Genomic DNA, 24,870 nt, shown 5'->3' with positions numbered 1-24,870 from the left:
CCTTTGGCCGCAACTTTGGTGTAGTGAAGCGCAAACTAAGTAAGACAGATAGGGTATATGTGCCAGACCAATACAATACCTTGATCCACCAGGCAAACACAAACAACAGATTTTCTGTATAATCAGTTACTACTGATGATATTTTGAATTTTAAATACTGGTGGCCAGAGTATTACAAGAAAACCACCTGCTCATTAGACACACTGAGGAAAAAAGGGAAAGATAATATGTTTTCTTCAGCACAATTCAGTGAATTTGTTTACTCTAAAGATGATCCAGGATGTGTGGCTGCCAGTTTGTTCATTGGTAGTGAAATGAGGAAACAAAGATTCTGTATGAAAAAACCAGGTTCTGAACGTATAGTAATGGCTACACAAAAGCATACATTGGAAAAATTCCCATTAATACGAAAAAAAGCTTGGAGACGTATCGAAAGTGAGGCAATACATTCCATTGGAACACACTTTCTTTTACGAAGAGATCCTGAACTGGCCACATTGTGACAAGGAATCTACAAATGACGTGGCTTCCAACGTCTAACAATACACTCTATAACAATTGAAACAAATGATTTTGTGTAGTACTTTAGTGTATTTTTATTGTGCTCTCCTATATGCAGTTTTTAAGTATTAGTTTGAAAGTAGAGTTTTGATTTAAAACTGTGATATAAAATCACATATTGGTACATTTCTGTAGTAGGAATAATGACTAAAATGAAAAAAAATAATTATGTAAATGGTGACAGTAATGCAGTAATTACTCACAAAAACATCGTTATCATTGTAATTATTAATATTTAGTTTGATTTAAAATATTACATTAGCCTAAACTTGTAAATTATATATTTTTTGTCCTATATTTAACAATTCCTTGCAGAAAGGGGATAAGTCATGGTTCGATTAAACAATTTTAAAGAAAAGTGTTTGAGATGTCAGATGTCTAACATGATGTATTATACTTCACTATTCGTAAACAAAGTAAGAAAAAATATTTATAATGATTACTCCAGTATTGGAAGAATAAAACAGTTTTTATTGATTATCTCAAAAGTAAGATTTTATGACTTATCCCCTTTCTGCAATGACCGATTCAATTGTATTATCAAGACTGACTTACGAACAAAAGTGTGATTTAAAAAACAAATGACCGACTCCCTTGCTGTGAATGAAGGACACAACCAAAAGACAGACGCATACTTACGTAATGATACTAATATTGTGATTTCTCTAAGTATGACAGGGAGTGAGCTAATGTTATACGTATACGTGTCTATTTGTTAAGAGATATGTGTAAACCGTGAAATCATATTTTACTACGTATCATTTGAGGTCTGCCTTATTGGTGTTACTTACGATGTTCCAACCAATCTTCGACTGCTGACTTGACATTGACTACTATTTATTTTAAGACTGTATTTTTGTAATACGTTTTCTCATATTGTATTAAAGACAACTTGAGTTAGCTTCCCCTGCTCAAAATTTCATGCTACGCCACTGATTTACACTATCAGAAGAAGCTACTTTAGCATTTCAACTAGATGTGTAGAAAACGCAGCTTCTCTTCCCTACATTTCGTTTCCAAACAAAAATCTGCAGGTATCGAACCCGGGACCTTTGGTTAAACGTACCAACGCTCTACCAACTCAGCTACCCGGGAACTCTACCAGACACCGATCAATTTTTCCCTCTATATCCACAGACCTCAAAGTGGGCTGACAACCGTCAAACAACCAACGTTGAGTGCACACTAACTCTGTGTGATTTAAATTCTGGTTTTCTGTTAGCGAACAGTGACGTGTATTATGCAAATCAAACTTTCAGGTATAACCCCCTGTAAAGTTGATTTGAATAGAGGGAAAACTTGGATCGGTGTCTGGTAGAGTTCTCGGGTAGCTCAGTTGGTGACGTGTATTATGCAAATCAAACTTTCAGGTATAACTCCCTGTAAAGTTGATTTGAATAGAGGGAAAACTTGGATCGGTGTCTGGTAGAGTTCCCGGGTAGAGCGTTGGTACGTTAAACCAAAGGTCCCGGGTTCGATACCTGGCCCCGGAACAATTTTTCCCTCGAACAGTGACGTGTATTATGCAAATCAAACTTTCAGGTATAACTCCCTGTAAAGTTGATTTGAATAGAGGGAAAACTTGGATCGGTGTCTGGTAGAGTTCCCGGGTAGAGCGTTGGTACGTTAAACTAAAGGTCCCGGGTTCGATACCTGGCCCCGGAACAATTTTTCCCTCGAACAGTGACGTGTATTATGCAAATCAAACTTTCACGTATAACCCCCTGTAAAGTTGATTTGAATAGAGGGAAAACTTGGATCGGTGTCTGGTAGAGTTCCCGGGTAGAGCGTTGGTACGTTAAACCAAAGGTCCCGGGTTCGATACCTGGCCCCGGAACAATTTTTCCCTCGAACAGTGACGTGTATTATGCAAATCAAACTTTCAGGTATAACTCCATGTAAAGTTGATTTGAATAGAGGGAAAACTTGGATTGGTGTCTGGTAGAGTTCCCGGGTAGAGCGTTGGTACGTTAAACCAAAGGTCCCGGGTTCGATACCTGGCCCCGGAACAATTTTTCCCTCGAACAGTGACGTGTATTATGCAAATCAAACTTTCAGGTATAACTCCATGTAAAGTTGATTTGAATAGAGGGAAAACTTGGATCGGTGTCTGGTAGAGTTCCCGAGTAGAGCGTTGGTACGTTAAACCAAAGGTCCCGGGTTCGATACCTGGCCCCGGAACAATTTTTCCCTCGAACAGTGACGTGTATTATGCAAATCAAACTTTCAGGTATAACTCCATGTAAAGTTGATTTGAATAGAGGGAAAACTTGGCTCGGTGTCTGGTAGAGTTCCCGGGTAGAGCGTTGGTACGTTAAACTAAAGGTCCCGGGTTCGATACCTGGCCCCGGAACAATTTTTCCCTTGAAATTATTCAAATAAACTTTACAGGGAGTTATAGCTGAAAGCTTGATTTGCAAAAATCTGCAGGTTTCTGCAATACATGAACCAATAAAAATTTTCACCGCATTATTCATACAAATTCTTGCACAGGCTAATGCAGCAAGCTATATGTTTGTCAAATACACAGATTATGCGGGCTGAATGACACAGATTAAAAGTGGAATCCTAACGGAAAGAAACATCTTAACGACTCTGAGAAACTATTATAAACCACTAATGCAAACCCAGTAACAGAGCAGAAATGATTTTAGATTGTTTTTCAAAATTGGCACGAACATGTACCAGAGATCAGTAGCTTGCAAGGTACATTGGGTCTGATTGACATTTGTACGATTTCATAAAAGTTTCTGACTTTCAAAAAACATGTAGCTTACAGGCTACGCTGGGAGTGAAAGGTTTAAATATTCCCAAACATAACTTTGAAACGCTGTTTTAAACTAGTGACAGAATTAAAATCACTTCTAAAGTTTCCAAACAGAACTTAAACTAGTAACAGAATTAATAACAGTTAAGCAAATTCCGAAGTCTGAAAAACACTTTCATACTAATGTCATCCCGTGCCAAATTACAAAGCAGAGTTATAATAACTGTGTCTGGTTTGCCTTATCTAACACCACGTGTAGCCTACAACTTCACTAAAAACAAAATTATTACCATTAGGATATACTATTAAGATTTTTTTCTCAAAGCTTTCAATGGATTGGTACATCTATACTAATAATAAATCTGTAGCCGAAATTTTTCTGGTAATTTTCGATTTTCCAAACATAATTGGTCCTAACATATATAATTAACCACCCTGAAACCGAAAATAGCTTTTTTGAAATTCTTGTTTGTATGTCTGTCTGTCTGTCTGTCTGTATGTTTGTTACCTTTTCACGCGATTTCGATGAAAATTGGAATATAAATTAAGTTCGCTGTAACTTAGATTTTAGACTATATGGCATTCAAAATGCATTATTTAAAAGGGGGGGGGTTATAAGGGGGCCTGAATTAAATAAATCGAATTATCTCGCTTATTATTGATTTTTGTGAAAAATATTACATAACAAAAGTTTCTTTAAAATAATTTCCGACAAGTTTTATTCTATGCAAAATTTTTATCGGACCGATATTTAATGAGATAAATGAGTTTCAAAATTACAATAACAACGCCATCTAAGGCGGTGTAATGAAATAAAAAAACAAGTGACTTCGTCTATAAGGGGCCTTGGACAACAACAATCGAAAGCTATGAAACATAGCCTACAGAGAATGTTTCTGTGTTTGTATGAAGTAATTTCGGAAGCTAAATTAACCGATTTGTATAATTAATTATTATTTCACCATTGGAAAGTGTGGTTTCTCTAGATGGACATAATTCTATAATGTTATTACAGTAACTTCTGAGTGAATCGAGGACAGGTAGGATTAAAATAGCTTCTTATGCACAGAAAAGTTGATAGCTATTCTGTACATTCGTTTCCTGTATTTCTTAAAATAATTTTTATGACCGAATGAGTGGTCTCTGGATCAAAATGATCGCATTTTAATTTTTTTAATACAATTTAATTAACATAATAAACTATTTATCCTTCCATCAAACACGAATGTTCCGTGGATCAACTGTCCTATTTTAATTATATAATTACTTTATATTTATTTCTTACGGGTGCAGCGGAGCGCACGGGTACGGCTAGTTTACAAATAAAACTGATGCTCATCAATATGGAACCAGATCAGTTAATATGGTGAGTCTAAAACAAATCAGATCTGAAAATTTGAAGTTAGGTTATTTTTGTATTTGACATTCAAGAAATACAATGAATTACCGAAAAAATAAGATAAAATAGCCTACTAGATTACAACTAGAAAAACGTTAATCTGTATTTATGGCAGAAGTACAATAACATATAGTATTATTAGCTAATAAGTAAATAGTTTTTCTTTTTTTAATTTTATAAGTAGTTAACAGTTTAGTTATTACTAGCCGTACCCGTGCGCTCCGCTGCACTTGTTAGAACTAAATAAAAAATAATTAGATAATTAAAATAGGACATCTGGTCCATGGAACATTCGTGTTTGATACAAGGATAAATCGTTTAATATGTTACTTAATTTAAATTGTATTTAAATAATTAAAATGCGATCATTTTGGTCCAGAGACACTCATTGGTGCAATGATAATTCCTTTAATATGTTCCTTAATTGTTATGCAAATAATTAAAATATGATCATTTGGTTCAGAGAACATCCGTTTTTGGTGCAATTTGGTCCCATCAAAATTTTGCTTGGAATGAAACGTATCAGGAATAATTTTTAAAGAAACTTTTGTTATGCAACGTTTTTCACAAAAATTAATAATAAGGGAGATTTTTCGATTTATTTAATTCAAGCCCCCTTATAGCCCCCTTTTTAAATAAAGTATTTTGAATGCCATATAGCCTAACATCTAAGTTACAACGAACTTAATTTATATTTCAATTTTCATATAAATCGGTTCAGCCATTATCGCGTGAAAAGGTAACAAACATCCAGACAGACAGACAAACAGACATACAAACAAAAATTTCAAAAAAGCGATTTTCGGTTTCGGGATGGTTAATTAGGCCTATACATGTTAACATCATTTATTTTTGGAAAATCGAAAATTACCAGAAAAATTTTGGCTACAGATTTATTATTAGTACAGATTGCACATAAAATAATATGAATAGACAAACAGACTAGATTAAGTAACAGACGGTAGTTGTTTGAATCTTTATAGTATCTATATATTTTAAATATAATTTGTATGAGTTATATACCCGCCATGTATTCAGTATGAGCTTCAGCTCACGAGTTTTATGTGAAATAAATACTAAATCTTGAGTAAAATCAGGCACGCCTGAATGGCCTTGTTGCTACGGTGCAAAAACATGAGAGAATCGGAAGTTATTTTCATTTACACGAAAGACACGAGTTGTCTGCACACGAACCACACTCAACAGTCCGATCCTGTGACACTAGGCACGTGAAATTTTAGGCACATGAAAAGCACAATTTCGAACGCAAGATACGAAGATTTGTGACGCTGCCCAAGGCGACAGCACAACTGGACTATCCAAGCAGATATCGACTCATTCGCCTTCCTCCTCCCTTCGCTTATCACTCGCTCCTCTTCCTCCGTGCGATGGACGTGATTCAGTCACGAACGGTTACGTTAGGTCGGTGCCGTCGCAGTCACGCCAGGCGGAGAGGTCAGGGAATGACAAGAAGCGCCGGCTGCGGAATTTACGACGGGTGCATCATTCTCACAAAAACCGCCGTAAATATCGAGGAGCGCTCAAACAAAGCGCCACCTAAAAGTGCGAAACATCAAACCGTAACAATGGCAGCACGGCATTTAATGGGCTTTTAAATTTACGACGTTTGTGGCAGGGGAGACCAAGCTTGCCACACAAACCGCACAGTGTTGCCAATCTGGCTGCAGTTCTATTCATAGAAATTCAGGCTACCCCTTATCATCGAACTGGAGAAGGGACTACACACCGCTGTTGTTCCACAGAAGCGGGCTGACAGCAATATGGATGCACCACATAAATGCTAATTTATTTGTCTGCAGCAATGGCGTTCCTTGCATGTGGGGATTAATCATTTTACTGTCGCAAATAACAAACCGTCTCGATAGCTAATTTCCTAAACCTGATAAGAAAACAGTGAAGCTCGAATACATCACGTCGTACCGTGTGACGCGGTAGTTGTGTGGAATATAGAGCTGTCATGCGCACTCCAGGCGATTATGATGGTTTAGAGACTTTTAACAATGTTTGAATTACATTTCTGTAACGGGTGACTAAACAATAGTTTCAAGCGCACAATTCTCTTCTCTTGTAATGCCGAACTAATAATAATAATAATAATAATAATAATAATAATAATAATAATAATAGTAATAATAATAGACTAATAATAATAACAATAATAGACTAATAATAATAATAATAATAATAATAATAATAATAATGAGATCATTTAAATATTTATTCTGTGATATATATAACCATTAAACATTGAGAAACCTGAAAAAGCTTCAGTACTACCCGTTGTCGCCATCCCGGCTGCAGCGAGACTGAAACTCTTGGCCACGTACTGGGGTTCTGTGAGAAGGGAGAGCTACAACAGACACCATCGTGCCCGAACAGCAATTGCCAACCTGCTAAGAAACAGAGGATGGGAAGTACATGAGGAGATTCATTGCGTGTCTGAAGATGATTCTCATAGAAGAGTCGATATAATTGCCATCAATAGAAGAACCCAGAAAGCGATGGTCTTAGACCCTACGATTTGCTTCGAACGAGACACGAATCAAGCACTGCAGATAAATGATGACAAGCGAGCTAAATATGTACCTTGTCTTCCATACCTCAGTGAAAAATATGGCATTTCGCTTTACAACTGGGATGTTGCAGGCTTACTATTTGGAGCGAGGGGTTGTTTACCAAAATTTACATGTAATATCCTTAAATCCTTTAAAATTCTCTTTTATGAGGTTCAGAAGATTGTAATGGAAATTCTGAAGGCCTCTCTTCAAATGTTACACTATCATCAATATGTTAACACGTAAATTTTTGTTTTAATGTACAAATCTAATCCATATTTTGCCCGTTTCATTTCCCTTTATCTTTTATGTTTGTTAATTCCGGATCCCAGTGGTCAACCTCACTTGAGGACGGATGATTTTAAATCTTAGTGGTAGAAAAATATTTCGTTAGCCTATTCTTAAATTGGTTTGATGTCTGACAGTCCCTGACATTACTCGGTAGGGAATTCCAAAGCCGAGGAACAGCCACAGTGAAAGAAGATGAATATGAGGATGTTCGGTGGGAGGGAATGGATAATATTGAGGAGTGTTGTGATCGTGTGTCTAGGTTATGATGGGTGGATAAATTTAAAAAACGAGACGCAAGATAGACAGGAGTGGAGAAATGCAATATGTGAAAGGGAAGGGAAAGACAGTGGATTTTCCTACGATCTTCTAGACGGAGCCAGGACAACATTTCGAGGGATGGTGTTACGTGATCAGCCCGGCGAATATTGCAGACGAAACGGACGCACATATTATGAACACGTTGTAGTCTCTGCGCCGAAGTAAAGACATGACTTATAGGCTGCAGGTTTGCTTTTCATACTACAAACCTTTAACCCTCCTAGCTGGGTGTGACGTATGGATTTTTTTTAACCATCCTGGCTGTGGATACAAAACACAGTTCTGTGTCCACTATATACATATCATTTCTCCATTCACCTTGAATTTCACTTTGTAACATTAGAAAAACATGAATAGTTAGGCTACAACTTTAAAAATGTTTCAATTGTTTTTATGATGTACTTTTGCTAACCAGATGGCATCGTTTCCCCGTGACTGCGGCTTCTGATCAATATATCTTTATATAGGGTAAGTAATGTAATTAATTTTTAAGGGGTTATTCTTTGAGATATTTCAAACAAAAATATTTATTGCAATTTTGCTCGATTTTGCTTCCTTTTCGAGAAAAAAATTATTTTGTATATGAAACATTTATAGTGTATTTTGGGAAAGCCGGTGAGTCAATTCCCAATATGCTCAGTGACGTATTGACATCATAGCGTATTCCCAGACTACCAAGAAAGGATATATAATTGATCCTACCATAAGGATTGAAACGGGGAGTAGCCAGCTGGATGTCAATCAAGAAAAGATCAACATTTATCTGCCAACAGTTGATTACTTCAAGGCAAAATACCAGCTTGAAAACATTGAGGTGATTGGTCTTCTTATTGGAGCTCGTGGTGTGGTTCCCAAGTTCCTTCAAAGCTTCAGGAAGACTTTTGAACTACCACAGACACTTACTGCTGACATCATAATTTCAGTTTTGAAACGCTCTTGCCAAATTCTGAGTCATCATATTCACTCTGTTTAATTTCTTTTTCTTCACTTTATAAGTCATATATGTTTATTTTAATTTTCTGTCCACAAATTTATGTAAATATTTAATATTGTAAAATTCATGTAGGAGAGTATACCGAGTCCTTCTGGGCTACCTCCAATGGGAGGCAGTTAACAATTTAAATTTAAATTTAAGAGAGCACTGTTTTATGATAATAAAGTATTGAAATAGTTTTAGTTTTGTCCTTTAAATATGCAGAAACGTGATCCGAACAAATGTAAGTTTTCGTTCTGAAAAGGAATTTTTAAACGCAATGCGATGTGGCAACTGTAAATGATCTTTCCTGCCTGCGTGTCGTAGGCCAGGTACTCTGCCCAGCAGGCGTGGGTGAGAAAACATAACACACACGGTTGACTTTAAAGACGTCTGGGGAAATTTGATTTCTTGTAACTTTACCGGTTATGACTTTGAAAATGAAAGTGGGAGGGAACTATTTGTAATTGATTAAATGGCGATCTTACTCGTGTTAATTATGTAAGCATGTGCGGCTTACAGCTGTTTCGGTGCTATTCGACACCATCCTCAGAGCCTACTAGATCTCGGCGCTATCTCAACTTCGCTGCCTGTTGTGTGGGTGCGTTCGTGTGATGAAGAGTTGTGTCAAATAGTGTGTGTTCTGAAATTGATCTGTGTGTGCCTGAAGAATGCTTGTAGTACGACAAGCGGAGTTGTTTGTAACCATTAAGTTGATTTGTATAACATAAAATAAGCATTACCAACGTATCCTCAAGATCATGACGTTCAGCATTACCAATGTATCCTCACGATCATGTTCAGCATTACCAACGTATCCTCACGATCATGTTCACCATTACCAACGTATCCTCAAGGTCATGTTCAGCATTACCAACGTATCCTCACGATCATGTTCACCATTACCAACGTATCCTCACGGTCATGTTCAGCATTAACAACGTATCCTCACGATCATGTTCACCATTAACAATGTATCCTCACGATCATGTTCACCATTACAAATGTATCCTCACGATCATGTTCATCATTACCAACACATTACTCACGATCATGTTCATCAATACCAACACATTACTCACGATCATGTTCTTCATTACCAACACATTCCTCACGATCATGTTCATCATTACCACACATTACTCACGATCATGTTCATCATTACCAACACATTACTCACGATCATGTTCATCATTACCAACACATTACTCACGATCATGTTCATCATTACCAACACATTCCTCACGACCATGTTCATCATTACCAACACATTCCTAACGATCATGTTCATCATTACCAAAACATTATTGACGATCATGTTCATCATTACCACACATTCCTCACGATCATGTTCATCATTACCAACACATTCCTCACGATCATGTTCATCATTATCAACACATTACTCACGATCATGTTCATCATTACCACACATTCCTCACGATCGTGTTCATCATTACCAACACATTACTCGCAATCATGTTCAACATTACCACACATTCCTCACGATCGTGTTCATCATTACCAACACATTCCTCACGATCATGTTCATTACCAAAATATTCCTCACGATCATGTTCAGCATTACTAAAGTAGGCTTATTCCTCAAGATCATGTTCATCATATTACCAACATATTTCTCACGATCATGTTCAGCATTACCAACGTATCCTCACGATCATGTTCATTACTAAAGTAGGCTTATTCCTCACGATCATGTTCACCATTACTAAAGTAGGCTTATTCCTCACGATCATGTTCACCATTACTAAAGTAGGCTTATTCCTCACGATCATGTTCATTACTAAAGTAGGCTTATTCCTCACGATCATGTTCATTACTAAAGTAGGCTTATTCCTCACGATAATGTTCACCATTACTAAAGTAGGCTTATTCCTCACGATCATGTTCATTACTAAAGTAGGCTTATTCCTCACGATCATATGCATTACTAAAGTAGGCTTATTCCTCACGATCATGTTCATTACTAAAGTAGGCTTATTCCTCACGATTATGTTCATTACTAAAGTAGGCTTATTCCTCACGATCATGTTCATTACTAAAGTAGGCTTATTCCTCACGATCATGTTCACCATTACTAAAGTAGGCTTATTCCTCACGATCATGTTCATTACTAAAGTAGGCTTATTCCTCACGATCATATGCATTACTAAAGTAGGCTTATTCCTCACGATCATGTTCATTACTAAAGTAGGCTTATTCCTCACGATCATGTTCATTACTAAAGTAGGCTTATTCCTCACGATCATATGCATTACTAAAGTAGGCTTATTCCTCACGATCATATGCATTACTAAAGTAGGCTTATTCCTCACGATCATGTTCACCATTACTAAAGTAGGCTTATTCCTCACGATCATGTTCACCATTACTAAAGTAGGCTTATTCCTCACGATCATGTTCACCATTACTAAAGTAGGCTTATTCCTCACGATCATATGCATTACTAAAGTAGGCTTATTCCTCACGATCATGTTCACCATTACTAAAGTAGGCTTATTCCTCACGATCATGTTCATTACTAAAGTAGGCTTATTCCTCACGATCATATGCATTACTAAAGTAGGCTTATTCCTCACGATCATGTTCATTACTAAAGTAGGCTTATTCCTCACGATCATGTTCATTACTAAAGTAGGCTTATTCCTCACGATCATATGCATTACTAAAGTAGGTTTATTCCTCACGATCATGTTCATTACTAAAGTAGGCTTATTCCTCACGATCATGTTCATTACTAAAGTAGGCTTATTCCTCACGATCATGTTCATTACTAAAGTAGGCTTATTCCTCACGATCATGTTCATTACTAAAGTAGGCTTATTCCTCACGATCATGTTCATTACTAAAGTAGGCTTACTCCTGACGATCATGTTCATTACTAAAGTAGGCTTATTCCTCACGATCATGTTCATTACTAAAGTAGGCTTACTCCTCACGATCATGTTCATAACTAAAGTAGGCTTACTCCTCACGATCATGTTCATTACTAAAGTAGGCTTACTCCTCACGATCATGTTCACCATTAGTTTGTTTTGTCTTCCACTTATCGCATGAGGTTCGTCTCTAGCACTTCACTTCTGGTTCACGGGTGGACCAGAGACAGACATGCGAGGTCTGCGCAACTAGCAGCCATAAAAACCACTATCCCTCGTGTAGTCCGGGCCTCGCACCTCGCACGTCAGTTCAGAAAACCCAAGGCTTAACGCTGGTAAGGGTGTTAGGCCTGCTCACCAACTCGTCCCTAATCCCAACTTCATCTGTCCGGGACTCGAACCTGGGGTTCGTATGGGGGGTTTACTGTCTTGTGGGTCGGATCTACTGTCAGGTAGTGTGCCGTCAGGAATCGATACGCGGGTCAACGTAATCGATAGCGCGTCGCCGCAACCTTGAAACGCCGCGTGACATTCAAACAGCCCGGTTCGCATCCCGCCCGGGGCACGAATATCAAATTCCAGCTCATTAAGTAGAAAAGCGCCAGGTTCGCGCTGCTCTTTTAATTAAGTCCAACTTTGAAGATGTGTCAAAGATAATTCGAGTGACAGGTTCCATTTCCGCCCTCGCTGCGACCCCCTGTCACTGGGAACTTCGAAAACTTTTCCGCTGTGAAGCGAGCCGGCCTTGCTGCCGTTCAGCTGGAAAATTTCAACTTCTGCAGCGAACTCGTGTAGGACCTTCCATCCCTGTCCCTGTCCCTCTTTCTCTCAGCACAATCCTCACTTTTTTTGTTATATATTCTATTTTCTACTAACTTATTTTTTATGTTTGCATTATTTAAATATTAATTATCGGTTACATTTATTGCGCTTCCGTTTACACGTCCGCTTTAAGGTCTGCGCTCTTTGGCTCAGTCGGCAATCCAGCCAACGAACAAAAGCAACGGAGCTTACTGATACACACATAATAATAATAATAATAATAATAATAATAATAATAATAATAATAATAATAATAATAATAATAATAATAATACAGTAAAACCCCGATTATCCGTCACCCTATTAACCGATTGGTGAATTATCCGACTGCCTTTCTCGCTCGTAGAAAAAATATGAAGTACTGTACATTATATTAGTACGAATTTTTTTCTACAGAGTGTTTTTTTATAAATATTTACCCTTACGTATTATGGCCGTACTGTTTAACTTCTATGCAAAATATCTTCTACAAGCGGCGAAAGAAAACATGTTGTACTACGGCAAAAAGTGCAAGTAATTGAGTGGTTTGAGAAAAGAGAAAATTTGGTTCATTTCACATCACAATACGAGATAGGAATTACAACTGTACGCGATTTAGGCTAATGAAAAATAAAATATAAACTGTATAAAATTTGTAACTCTACAACATGAGACCTCTAATAGTCCTATGTTTCCACAGACAGTCGTCATAAGGAGTTTCCTTGAGCATTAAAAACCCGTCGTTGACAACCAGACTTATGTACAATAATAGTACATTATGCAACGAGCCTATAATGAAGGTAATTAAGAAGTGAGTGTGGATATTTATGAAACGAGCGCAAGCGAGTTTCATAATTTTCATACGAGCTTCTTAATTACCATTATAGGCGAGTTTCATACGACTTTTTATGCTCGACCATATTTCTAACTTGATATTATTAATTTTCTTTGTATCTAACCTTGACCAATGTCCCGTATGTTGTGAGATGTGCACAGACGCGAAAGTATTGATTTTTTCCGAGGAACAGGTGTCCACATGGACCTTGCTAGGCCATAAGAACCTAGAGAGATAACACTGAAATTAAATTACACATTGAAAAACGAGATGACAAATTGAATTTATTTGAATATTATTTACAATTAACGCTAATTATTATAGTAACAGAACATAACCTTCTGCGACAGTATTGGATTTCCAGCCTCCGTGACTTTTCGCTAACTCTCTTTCGATTGCATATCCGAGAATAATCGATACTTGCGGTTTTATAACGGTAGAAAGCTGACCTGCCATTGGCTGAACAGTTGTAACCTGAGTCGTCATTGGCTGAAAGACCTGACCTTTAATGAGTAGGTGTACTTTAATGACATGCATTAAAGTTCTGCTACCAGGTGTATAATTACTACATTTTGGGCATGGTCGAGCTAAAATAAAAATAAGATTTTAATAACTGACTTATCGGAAAATCAAACATGAATTGTAAAAAAAAAATCAATAAAAAAAGACTTAAATTATTGAACTTCTGATCCACTACCTAGCGTAGGCGTATTAAAAGAAAAGACCATAGAGGGAATTAGGAAAATATTATGTAGTTAGTTTATGAAAACTGTTTGTGGTACGGATTATCCGATTTTTCGATTAACCGTTCACTCCATCCCTTCATTACCACGGATAATAGAGGTTCTACTGTAATAATAATAATAATAATAATAATAATAATAATGATGATTTATTTTAGCTGGCAGAGTTAAGGCCGTAAGACCTTCTCTTCCACTCAACCAGCAAAAAGTATATATACATACGCATGAACTTACAAAGAATTCAACAATTTGATTTAGATGAGAGTTACATGTATACAAGAGTTATTTACGAATTAAACAACAAAATACTATGAACTATTAATTAAACACTGAAATAAACTGTGTAGCAGAATTAAGCTAAAATACATAGAATGTTAATATATTTCAAATAATATTAGATAATAGAAAGAGATTATTATGAGACAATTTTGAAAATACAGCACTATCAGGATGATATCTAAAGAAAGAAGTAGCAATCTAGTCAGTGATAGTTTAAATCAGTATGATTGGAGTGAAATGCTAATAAGGTTATCTTTTAAGCTGTATTTAAAAGTGTTTATTGTCTTGCAGCCCCTAATACTTTGTGACAAGGAATTCCATTGACGTGAGGTGGATACTGTAAAAGATGATGAATAACAAGATGTTCTATGAAGAGGTATACTTAACGTGCCACAGATAAGTGATCTGGTATTTACGTCGTGGTTAGAGTATAGGTAAGAGAAATGAGACGAAAGATAATTTGGTGTTGAAGTGTGCAGAATTCGATAGAGTAAAGACAAAGAGTGTAAAGTTCTACGTTATTTAAGTCGGAGCCACGAAAGACTTGCGAAGGACGGTGATATGTGATCATATCGTCGGATGTTGCACACGTATCTGACGCACATATTCTGAACTCGCTGTAACTTGACTGACAGTTCAGAACTTGGGTCACTTAACAAAACGTCACAATAATCGAAGTGCGGCATTACTAGGGTTTGTACTAGCGTAACTAGGGTTTGTACTAGGGTAACTAGGGTTTGTACTAGGGTAACTAGGGCTTGTACTAGGGTACTAGGGCTTGTAGTAGGGTACTAGGGTCTGTACTAGAGTACTAGGGTTTGTAGTAGGGTACTAGGGTTTGTAGTAGGGTACTAGTGTTTGTAGTAGGGTACTAGGGTTTGTACTAGGGTACTAGGGTTTGTAGTAGGGTACTAGGGTTTGTACTAGGGTACTAGGGTTTTTGAAGGGTGAACCGTAAGTAATGTCACATTAATTTCAGGAGGTTATTCTTTGAGATATTTCAACAAAAAATTTTGCTCGTTTCCGCTTCCTTTTAGAGATAAAAATTGTTTTATATCAAACACTTCATAGCCATTGTCTTAACTCCCCATATGCTCCGTCCATTAAAGAGAGCAGTGCATTACGGTTAAATGGTTGAAAAAATTAGTTTTGTCCTTTAAATGTGCAGAAATTTAACCCCAACAAATGTAACTTTCCATTCTACAAAGGAATTTTAGAATGTTACATTTGTCAGGATAAAATTTCTGCATTTTTAAAGCACAAAATTAAATTCTTTCAATCATTTATTATCATAATACACTGTTCTATTGAAATGACTGAGCACATTGGGAATTAAATCAATGGCTTTCCCAGAACACGCTATGAAATGTCTCATATAAAACAATTTTTATCTCCGAAAGCAAGGAAAAACGAGCAAAATTGTATTAAGCTTTTTTGTTTGAAATATCTCCAGGAATATCTCCTTGACAATAAAGACATTACTTTCGGTTCACCCTGTATATCACACAAACGCACATACAGGATCGTGTCGTTTCTGTGTTATGTGTTTAACTTCGGGGTCCTGTCTACTACGGAAACAAGACTTAACTGCATCCGGGAACATTTCTACGTTAAGGTAAGATCGGAGACTCTATATGAGCGATATCATGTTCAAGTATCTTATCTCAGAAAATATTACAGACGTCTGTATGAAGGTTTTACTGCTTATTCTTTACTACGTGGATTTTGTGAAAATAGTAGCTGCATTACGATTTTCTTTGTAACAGACACTTTTTAATAAAAATGAAATTACATTAATATCCATTCACAACAAAATGTTTGCCCAAAGGAGCTGTGCAATCAATGTACTACTGTAGATAAGCTGCAAAAGTTTCATGCTTCTATATTAGGAATATTTATTTTTCAGTCACTGACTTTACTGTAATATATGTAAGGTACAAAACCTTTATGTTACACGTTTTTAAAAATCGTATGAACGTTTTCGTTGGATTATGCCAACATCATCAGATACGACATTCATTCTAGCACCTAACAGCTGACTTGCACCTTATTACATATTTTACCACAACTACAATATTTGGATACCGACCATAAGTCAACCATCTTGGATGATTAGCATCACCGTCTAATTAAGCATATACTGCTAATCAACATAAAACAACCTAACATTGAAATATATCGTGCTGGACACAAAGACATCCATAATAATTTTGAACAAGCACTCAAGGCAAACCTACAAGATATACACCATGATGCACACATATCTGGACAGTGGAAAGACGTCCATCAATACGAAATAAGAACACGAATAAAAACAAATTCGCTAATATAGTTCAAATACTGCAATTGCATCTCTTCACATTTTACATTATGCAGTTCATTCCATTTATTTTTTATTATTTTACTTGTGAAGACTTGCAAACACACAAACACATATATATACATGGTGTTTAAAAAATACGGGGCATAATTTCAGGTATGTATTTCCCACATGTAGACAATCAAAATATTTCATTACAACATGTGTCCGGAAATGCTTCATTTCCGAGTTATGGCCTTCACAACATTGAAATTCACCGGAATGTTTTTCTTTCCGCAGGTCGTTGTCATTACAGAAGATGTTCAAAATGTCCACCTCCTGCTTGAATACAGACCTCACATCGATGTCTCATTGACCTGCGAACACGATCCCAAACTCCAGGAGTATTGCCTCAGAACATGCCACAATTCGATTCCGAAGGGATTCCAAATCAGGCACCGGAGACGAATAAATCAATGATTTTAAATGGCCCCACAAGTAGAAATCGAGAGGGTTCAGATCAGGTGAGCGTGGAGGCCAAGCAATTAGGCCACCTCTACCTATCCATCGATCAGGAAACCTTCGATCCAAGTACCGGCGAGCCGTACGACTGAAGTGTGCAGGAGCGCCATCATGCAAGAAGTGAATGTGTTGACGATTGATCAGTGGAGTGTCTTCTAAAACATGAGGTATGGTGTTTTCCAGGAAGTTTGTGTACGCCTGCCCCGTAAGTCTGTTTACAAGTACGTGGGGTCCAACTAATCGATCACCAATGATACCGGCCCACATGTTGAGGGAGAACCGCACCTGGTGATGAGATGGAACAGTTGCACGTGGGTTTTCATACGCCCATACATGCTGATTGTGGAAATTTGTTATGCCATCTTGTGTGAACTGTGCTTCATCTGTAAATAATACGAAGGCAGGAAAGTTTGGATTTACACCACACTACTGCAAGAACCACTGACAGAACCTAACTCGTGCAGGTTAATCTGCTGGTGACAGGACCTGTACACGTTGCAAATGATGAGGATACAATTGATACTCTTTCAACAGTCTCCAGACAGTCGTATGAGGAACATTGACTTGCAACGTTACCCTTCGTGTGCTGATAGAAGGAGTCATGTTCACAGCCTCCAGAATCTCCTCCTGTACTTCTGGAGTTGTAGATCTTGGTCGTCCCCTTCCCAAACCAGGAGAGTTAAATTTTCCATACTCGCACAGACGGTAATGGAGACGTACAAATGTCTTCCGATCTGGACATTGTCGCTGTGGGTACCTCTCCTGGTACAAACGACGAGCCAGCGCAGCATTGCCGTCCGCCTTACCGTACATGAAGTGTATCTCTGCCAGCTCTTGATTTGAATACATGTCGCACAGTCTAACGCCTACACAACACTGAATGTAACCTTCGCCTCGGAATGAACTGTCAGAGTGCCCTCTTAATGTCTCCTTTGACGGCAACGACCTGCAGAAAGAAAAACGTTCCGGTGAATTTCAATGTTGTGAAGGCCATAACTCGGAAATAAAGCATTTCCGGGCACATGTTGTAATGAACTATTTTGATTGTCTACATGTGGGAAATACATACCTGAAATTATGCCCCGTATTTTTTAAACATCCTGTATGTATATATATATATATATATATATATATATATATATATATATATATATATATATATATATATATTATAATTCATACGTGTACTTTTAACTATTTGATAAAAAGGGCAGTCACACAAGAATGACATTTGTATCCTAATTATGTTGGTTTTTAGTATGTTTTTATTAATCTGTATGCTATTTAATATGTATTGTATTTGTAGAGACTAATGATATTGCTAGAATGAATGTCGTATCTGATGATGTTGGCATAATTCAACGAAAACGTTCATACGATTTTTAAAAACGTGTAACATAAAGGTTTTGTACCTTACATATATTGCAGTAAAGTCAGTGACTGAAAAATAAATATTCCTAATATATATTACAGACTTTTCTGAAAATCAATCAAAATGAATTGCAAAATATTCATGCTTCTAGCTGTCTTAGTTTTTGAGAAAATGGTAGGCCTATACCTGACCCTCATCGATAATTTGTTCGTGTAAGTGTGATTTCTTTAGTTATTTCTTCTATGAATATGTGGCGAAGATAATAGCCAGTGTCGCCAATCGTACATAAGTATACGTGCATGATAGAATTCAAAATTTCATCCCCCTCTGCTGATTGTAAAACAACACTGGGTTTAGCGGAAACAGCTGATATTGTTAATAACGAGAATAATTTATGCTTAATTTGCATTATAATTCCCCCCCCCCAACACTTTTTTACCTGTCCCAATAACAGTCCCACCTATTGAGAAGTAGCGGAACTATTTGAGACACGATGATACAAAGAGATTTTCTCTAAGGAGAATCTTGAAGAGGTTTCGCCTCATTGGATGTATTAACTTCGTACAAAGAGAAAAGAGAGGCCTAAAGCTGTTGCAAGAACCGAGTGCATACTAGTCATAATTTTGAGGACAGTATTTGAGGATGAATCCTTAGGCGATAATGGACAGTCAAGTGACGTCAGATTCTGATGAATCAACACTGAGTTCAGTTTAAACAACTGTGCTTACGGGTTCGTGAATAACACAATTTTACTGTCTGTTTTGTTCATGTTAAGTTCTCTAATTTGACCTGTGTTAGTTGCTATTTATATTGCACATCGAGACACATGAAGCACGGGGAGTGCTTATCCATGCACACTAACAGTATTTGAAATGTGTTAACACAGTTTACACAAGTCATGTGCTCCAACCACAGCAATAACGTTGCCTGCTAAAAGTCAACCCTGACTCGCTGTATCAGTTCACAGCATCGTCAAAAGATTGATATTGCAGATAAATTCTAAGAGATGATTGAGAACAGTGGCATTACATACATACATACATGCATGCATGCATATATTTGTGAAATATGTCCTAAAGTGTCAGTGAAATGCGTCATAGTGCCACTACAGTGAGTGAGGTAAGAGTAAAGTGAAAGACTATTGAAACTTATGTAGGTCTATACATATGTAGGTTGTATTGTAAAATTAGGTATTTTATGTTTTATTATTAATTGTAATTATTGTGTTAAACTGTATTGTGTATTCTTATTGTATTATGTATATAATTGTATTGTGTATTGTAAATTGTGTTGTGTATTGTTTATCATTTTATTGTGTATTGTTTATATTGTGTATAGCACTGCCACCTGGCACCGGGTGCTTGCCCACTTGCAGTGTAAATAAATAAATAAATACATACATACATACATACATACATACATACATACATACATACATACATACATACATACATACATACATACATACATACATACATACATACATACATACATACATACATACTGTGAATTTTATTAGTAACAACAATGTAATTTATTCCTCACAACAATAATTCCTTTCTACAATTCGCCTTAAACGCTCTCGTCAACAATTGGATTTTCACTCAACACAGTATTCGTTATAGCACTCCACTGATGACAATGACAATTTACTTGGACTAGTACGAACAACAATGAACTGTTAATCTTAACTAATATTTACAAAGCACTATTTACAAATCAGAACTATCAGTTCTCAGTTCACAGTTCTTCTATCTCAGTCACTCGAGTTCACAGTATCTCGAACCACAGACCTTCAGAGACAGTTCACTGTACTCGAACTCAGGTCCCTCCAACTGCGGTCCACTGCACTCGAACTCAGGCCTTCGGATGCTGACGCAGATGCGGACGCACACTCGAGTCGAACTCCGGCACACAAGTCTGGCTTGCTTGCTCTGGCTTACTCACTGACTGAATAACTGAAAACTGCTGTCGTTCCTTCGCGTCCTTAATTTATAACCACAGCGACGTAGCCTCGAAAGTTCCACGCGTCTCTAGAGATGGCACTCCAGAAAAATCCAGAGCCCTCTCCTCTCTACCAGCACCAGATGCGCGCGCACTCTCTCTCCACTCTCTCGCCGCGTTGGCCCTTTCCCCTCTCCGCCGCGCGCCATCCCAAAGTGCTCCGAGCGATCTTCTCTCTTGCGGGACGCTGGTCGTGAGTTCGAATCTCACGTCGCTGTCACAATACATACATACATACATACATACATACATACATACATACATACATACATACATACATACATAGTATTCAACCAAAAGACAGGTCTTTCACTCCAAATCCAGCATTCTCAAATCTGTACTATTTTTTATGCCTTCCTCTTAGTCTCCGCATATGATCTCTTACTGTCGCCTATTATCTGATATCTTTTTCTGCCCCGAACTCTTCTCTCGTTCACCACTACTTTCAGTGCATCTTATCAGCCCGCGACCCAACCAATTTCTTTTCCTCTTTCTGATCAGTTTCAGCATCATTCTTTCTTCACCCGTTCTTTCCAACACAGCTTCGTTTCTTATTCTGTCTGTCCATTTCACAAGTTCCATTCTTCTCCATATCCACATTTCAAATGCTTCTAGTCGCTTCTCTTCACTTCGTCGTAATGTCCAAGTTTCTGCTCCATATAATGTCACACTCTACACAAAGCACTTCACTAGTCTCTTTCTTAGTTATTTTCGAGAGGTTCGTAGAAGATATTCCTTTTCCTTTTAAAAGCTTCCCTTGCCATTGCGATCTTCAATTTGACTTCTTTGTAGCAGCTCATGTTAATGCTTACAGTACACCCCCAAGTATTTGAAGCTGTCCACTTGTTCCACTGCCTCATTTAGAATTCGCACGTTTACTTCCTTTATTTTTCTTGCCATGGTCTTCAACGTGTTTGTATTTTTATTTTCACCCATACTGCTCACAGCTGTCATTTAGCTCCAATAGCATATCCCTTAGTATCATCTCCTCTTTTGCTAACAACGCCACATCACCAGCAAATCTCATGCATTTTATTCTTCTTCCTCCTATCACGCCTTCCATGTTTTGAAATCAGTAACTAGCATTGATGGGCATTATTATGCACGATACTCTAAATCTGTAAGTAGTTTCTACTTTATGTGTGTGTTGCAAGTAAAGTACAATTTTATTTAAACATTTATGACGCAGTCTAACGCTCATTGCACTGCGTTGTTTTATTCACTGTTCCACGTGAGGGAACTCGCAGCTGTAAACATGGATCACATTTCATTTTCAACCATTCTAGAGTGCCATGCAGCCATTTGCCGAAGTTTTGCCGGCAATCTTGAAGTCGACTTGCCACATAAGCCCACTTGCAGAAAGAAAGAAAAGTCCGGAAAACTTCCTCGTGGATGGCAGAGTCAACAGCCAACTCTGTTTACATAAACATTCTTTCCTTTTTTGCGTTTTGTCTTTATCGAAAGTAAATAATGTTAATACCTGTTGAACGTGGTGGGATTTCCGGTCCTTAACCGACGCGATGCACCGAACTTTCAAGACGCAATTATAATATTGACCACGGAATTCCATGTACTTTGTATGTTGATATAAATTAATAATTATACACACAAAATTGTCCCACGCACAATTACGCAATGTTTCCGCATGGCAAAACTGATTGCGTAATAATAAAACTTTTCGTAATTTAATAGGCTTGCTGTTACAGAAACCGCTTCAACAAAAGCAGGGAAGTAACAGCTAAATAGTCCATAGGCCTAACAGTAGCGCAGTTATTCATACAACTTGAGGCTAAAGCAAAACTTCACTTCACTACGGCCGAAAGGCGAGAAATAAGAACCAAGAGCGAAGTAAAGCCGTTTAGCCTCAACCTGTATACACTACAGTTATATAAAGTCTACAGAAATATTAACTTTATATAATTAAAATATTGGGAACAAGGGCTGACCGGGAGATAGCGTTTGTTCTGTTGCTATAGCTACCGAGCGTGGATTGTTTGTTTTCCTCAAACAACGAATCACGGAGACATTTTGATTTGAGGGATATTGAAGAAATAATTGCTTCTGAACTCCGTAGTTAAATATTGCTACTGCTAATAATAATAATAATAATAATAATAATAATAATAATAATAATAATAATAATAATAATAATAATAATAATAATAACAATAATAATAATAATAATAATAATAATAATGATAATAATAATAATAGTGCATTATTTCAGAGCTGTATTATCCCATCATGGCTATCTAATCTATAACTGTTAAATATAGTTATTTATACAGGGAAATCATTTTATTTTTACTTCAATTTTTATTGTACCTGAGTTTTTGAATGTACTTCACTCCCACCCCTTCTACTAATGAAGTTCAACCGTCCTCCACACAGATCCAAGACCACATATACAGTCATAGTAGCCTTACGGTCATAGTAAACAGTACGTTCCAAAAATATGTTCGCGTTTTCCAGTGACGAAAGAGCTTTCAATATTGAATAATTTTCGGACAGGTACTGTCGTCCATTTGCCTACGTCGTATCCCGGTTTCCCCCACCAGCTTTTATTCGCCAGCTAGTGGCTGGGCTGTCTTAGCTCTTTTCTGAAAACATTAATTTCTGTTAGGAATTGGACGTCTATGTAATATTATACAACTGTTTAAAATAACTTAAATGAAAGGGCCTCGTTATGTAATTAACTGTCACGTGATTTCCCCCCCCTTTCTACGACCCTACGACAAAACCCCTTGGACGGACAGTAGATAGTATGTCTGAGTAATTTTATCTTTTCGGATCGGGCAGAAGTGAAGATTGAATTTACAGTACGTAAGGTAATCTTTTATAAAGTAGGTACAAAATTATTTCAACATGAGTTACTAGTACGAAGGACGAAACTGGTACTTGAAATTAGGTACATTAGTCTATAGTGCGATATTATGCACAAAAGAACTGAAGACTGTATCGAAATAAACGTCCACCATTTTAAAAAATGTGTTTAAATATCCATATTATGATTATTTTTCAATTTAACTTCATTCTCTATATTGTACGCTAATTTGCTGTAGACAGTATAATATACACTGCATAATGAATACGTCCACATGGACAGCTCAGTTCGTGAGTAAATACACTCATTGTTAATACTGTACTGTATTTTGATTAAACAAAAACCTAATGAAAATTATCAAACTCAAAAGCGCAATATTTCCTAGTTTACGCAAATGGATGAACTACTTTTCTTCCCTCCTATACCTAGTAAAGTGATTTGTTTGTATATTACGCCAGTATCATCGAACTCCTGTCGTGGAAGGGGTAACAAACGGCGTTGATCAAGAGGTATAGAGAAGTTAATATTAAAAATATTAGTAAAAATAAAATGATGTCCCTGTATAACCAGCACGTGATGAGGACGAGTATTGATGTTTACCATACCAGCCGCTGAAAGTTTCACGTAATTGTTACAATATTTTTTGGTACTCGATCCGTAAAATGGTTTCTAAACTAGTTTTGAACTAAAATTTTGGCAAGTCATGGCCTTCTATTTATTAAAACGTATTTTCGATATCAATTTTACAAAGGCGGCCACTTGAATAATGTGTTGTCTTCATTACAACAAATTCAATCCATAAAGTGTTGTCATGAGGATTTTATAGAATTCATTCCTATTATAGTTTATTTTAAGACCTGTTACGTGCCTCTAAAGCAAGCAATTGCTGATTGAATATCAAAAACCTTTATTTCTCAGAAAACTGTGAATATTTTTATTTCTCAGTAAACAATTGAATATCTCAGTTAAAGTCTTTCTCTAAACGCAGCTGAGTAATTATTGTTTTACATGTAGGCAATGGAAAATACTGCATTTAAGAGACACGTGGTGCGCATCTTATCCACGTACAAGACAAGGCCATACATTTTGTTTAATCTGTGAGACAACAAAACGCGGCCGAAATGGTCGGCATAGCAACGCGCTTCAAGGCTGCTAGTCTAACGTGCAGTCTGCCTTCACAATCAATAGTGCTGGCCAGCCTCTGGAATAGGCAGATATTCCAGATAGGCCAGTTCTATCAACTGCGATGTCACGTGGTCAGTTTTAACATTTGCACCAACTTTCAGAACAGAATCATCAGTAACTAACTAACATGCTGTATGTACAGCTTAACCCTGAACTTAGCTATCTACGGCACAATATACAGCGTGATTCAGTAAAACTGTGTAAAAATTAAACAGAAAGTACGG

This window comes from Periplaneta americana, chromosome 2 (assembly GCF_040183065.1).
Source record: "Periplaneta americana isolate PAMFEO1 chromosome 2, P.americana_PAMFEO1_priV1, whole genome shotgun sequence".
Classification (NCBI taxonomy): domain Eukaryota; kingdom Metazoa; phylum Arthropoda; class Insecta; order Blattodea; family Blattidae; genus Periplaneta; species Periplaneta americana.
Note: the sequence above shows the minus strand (reverse complement) of the source record.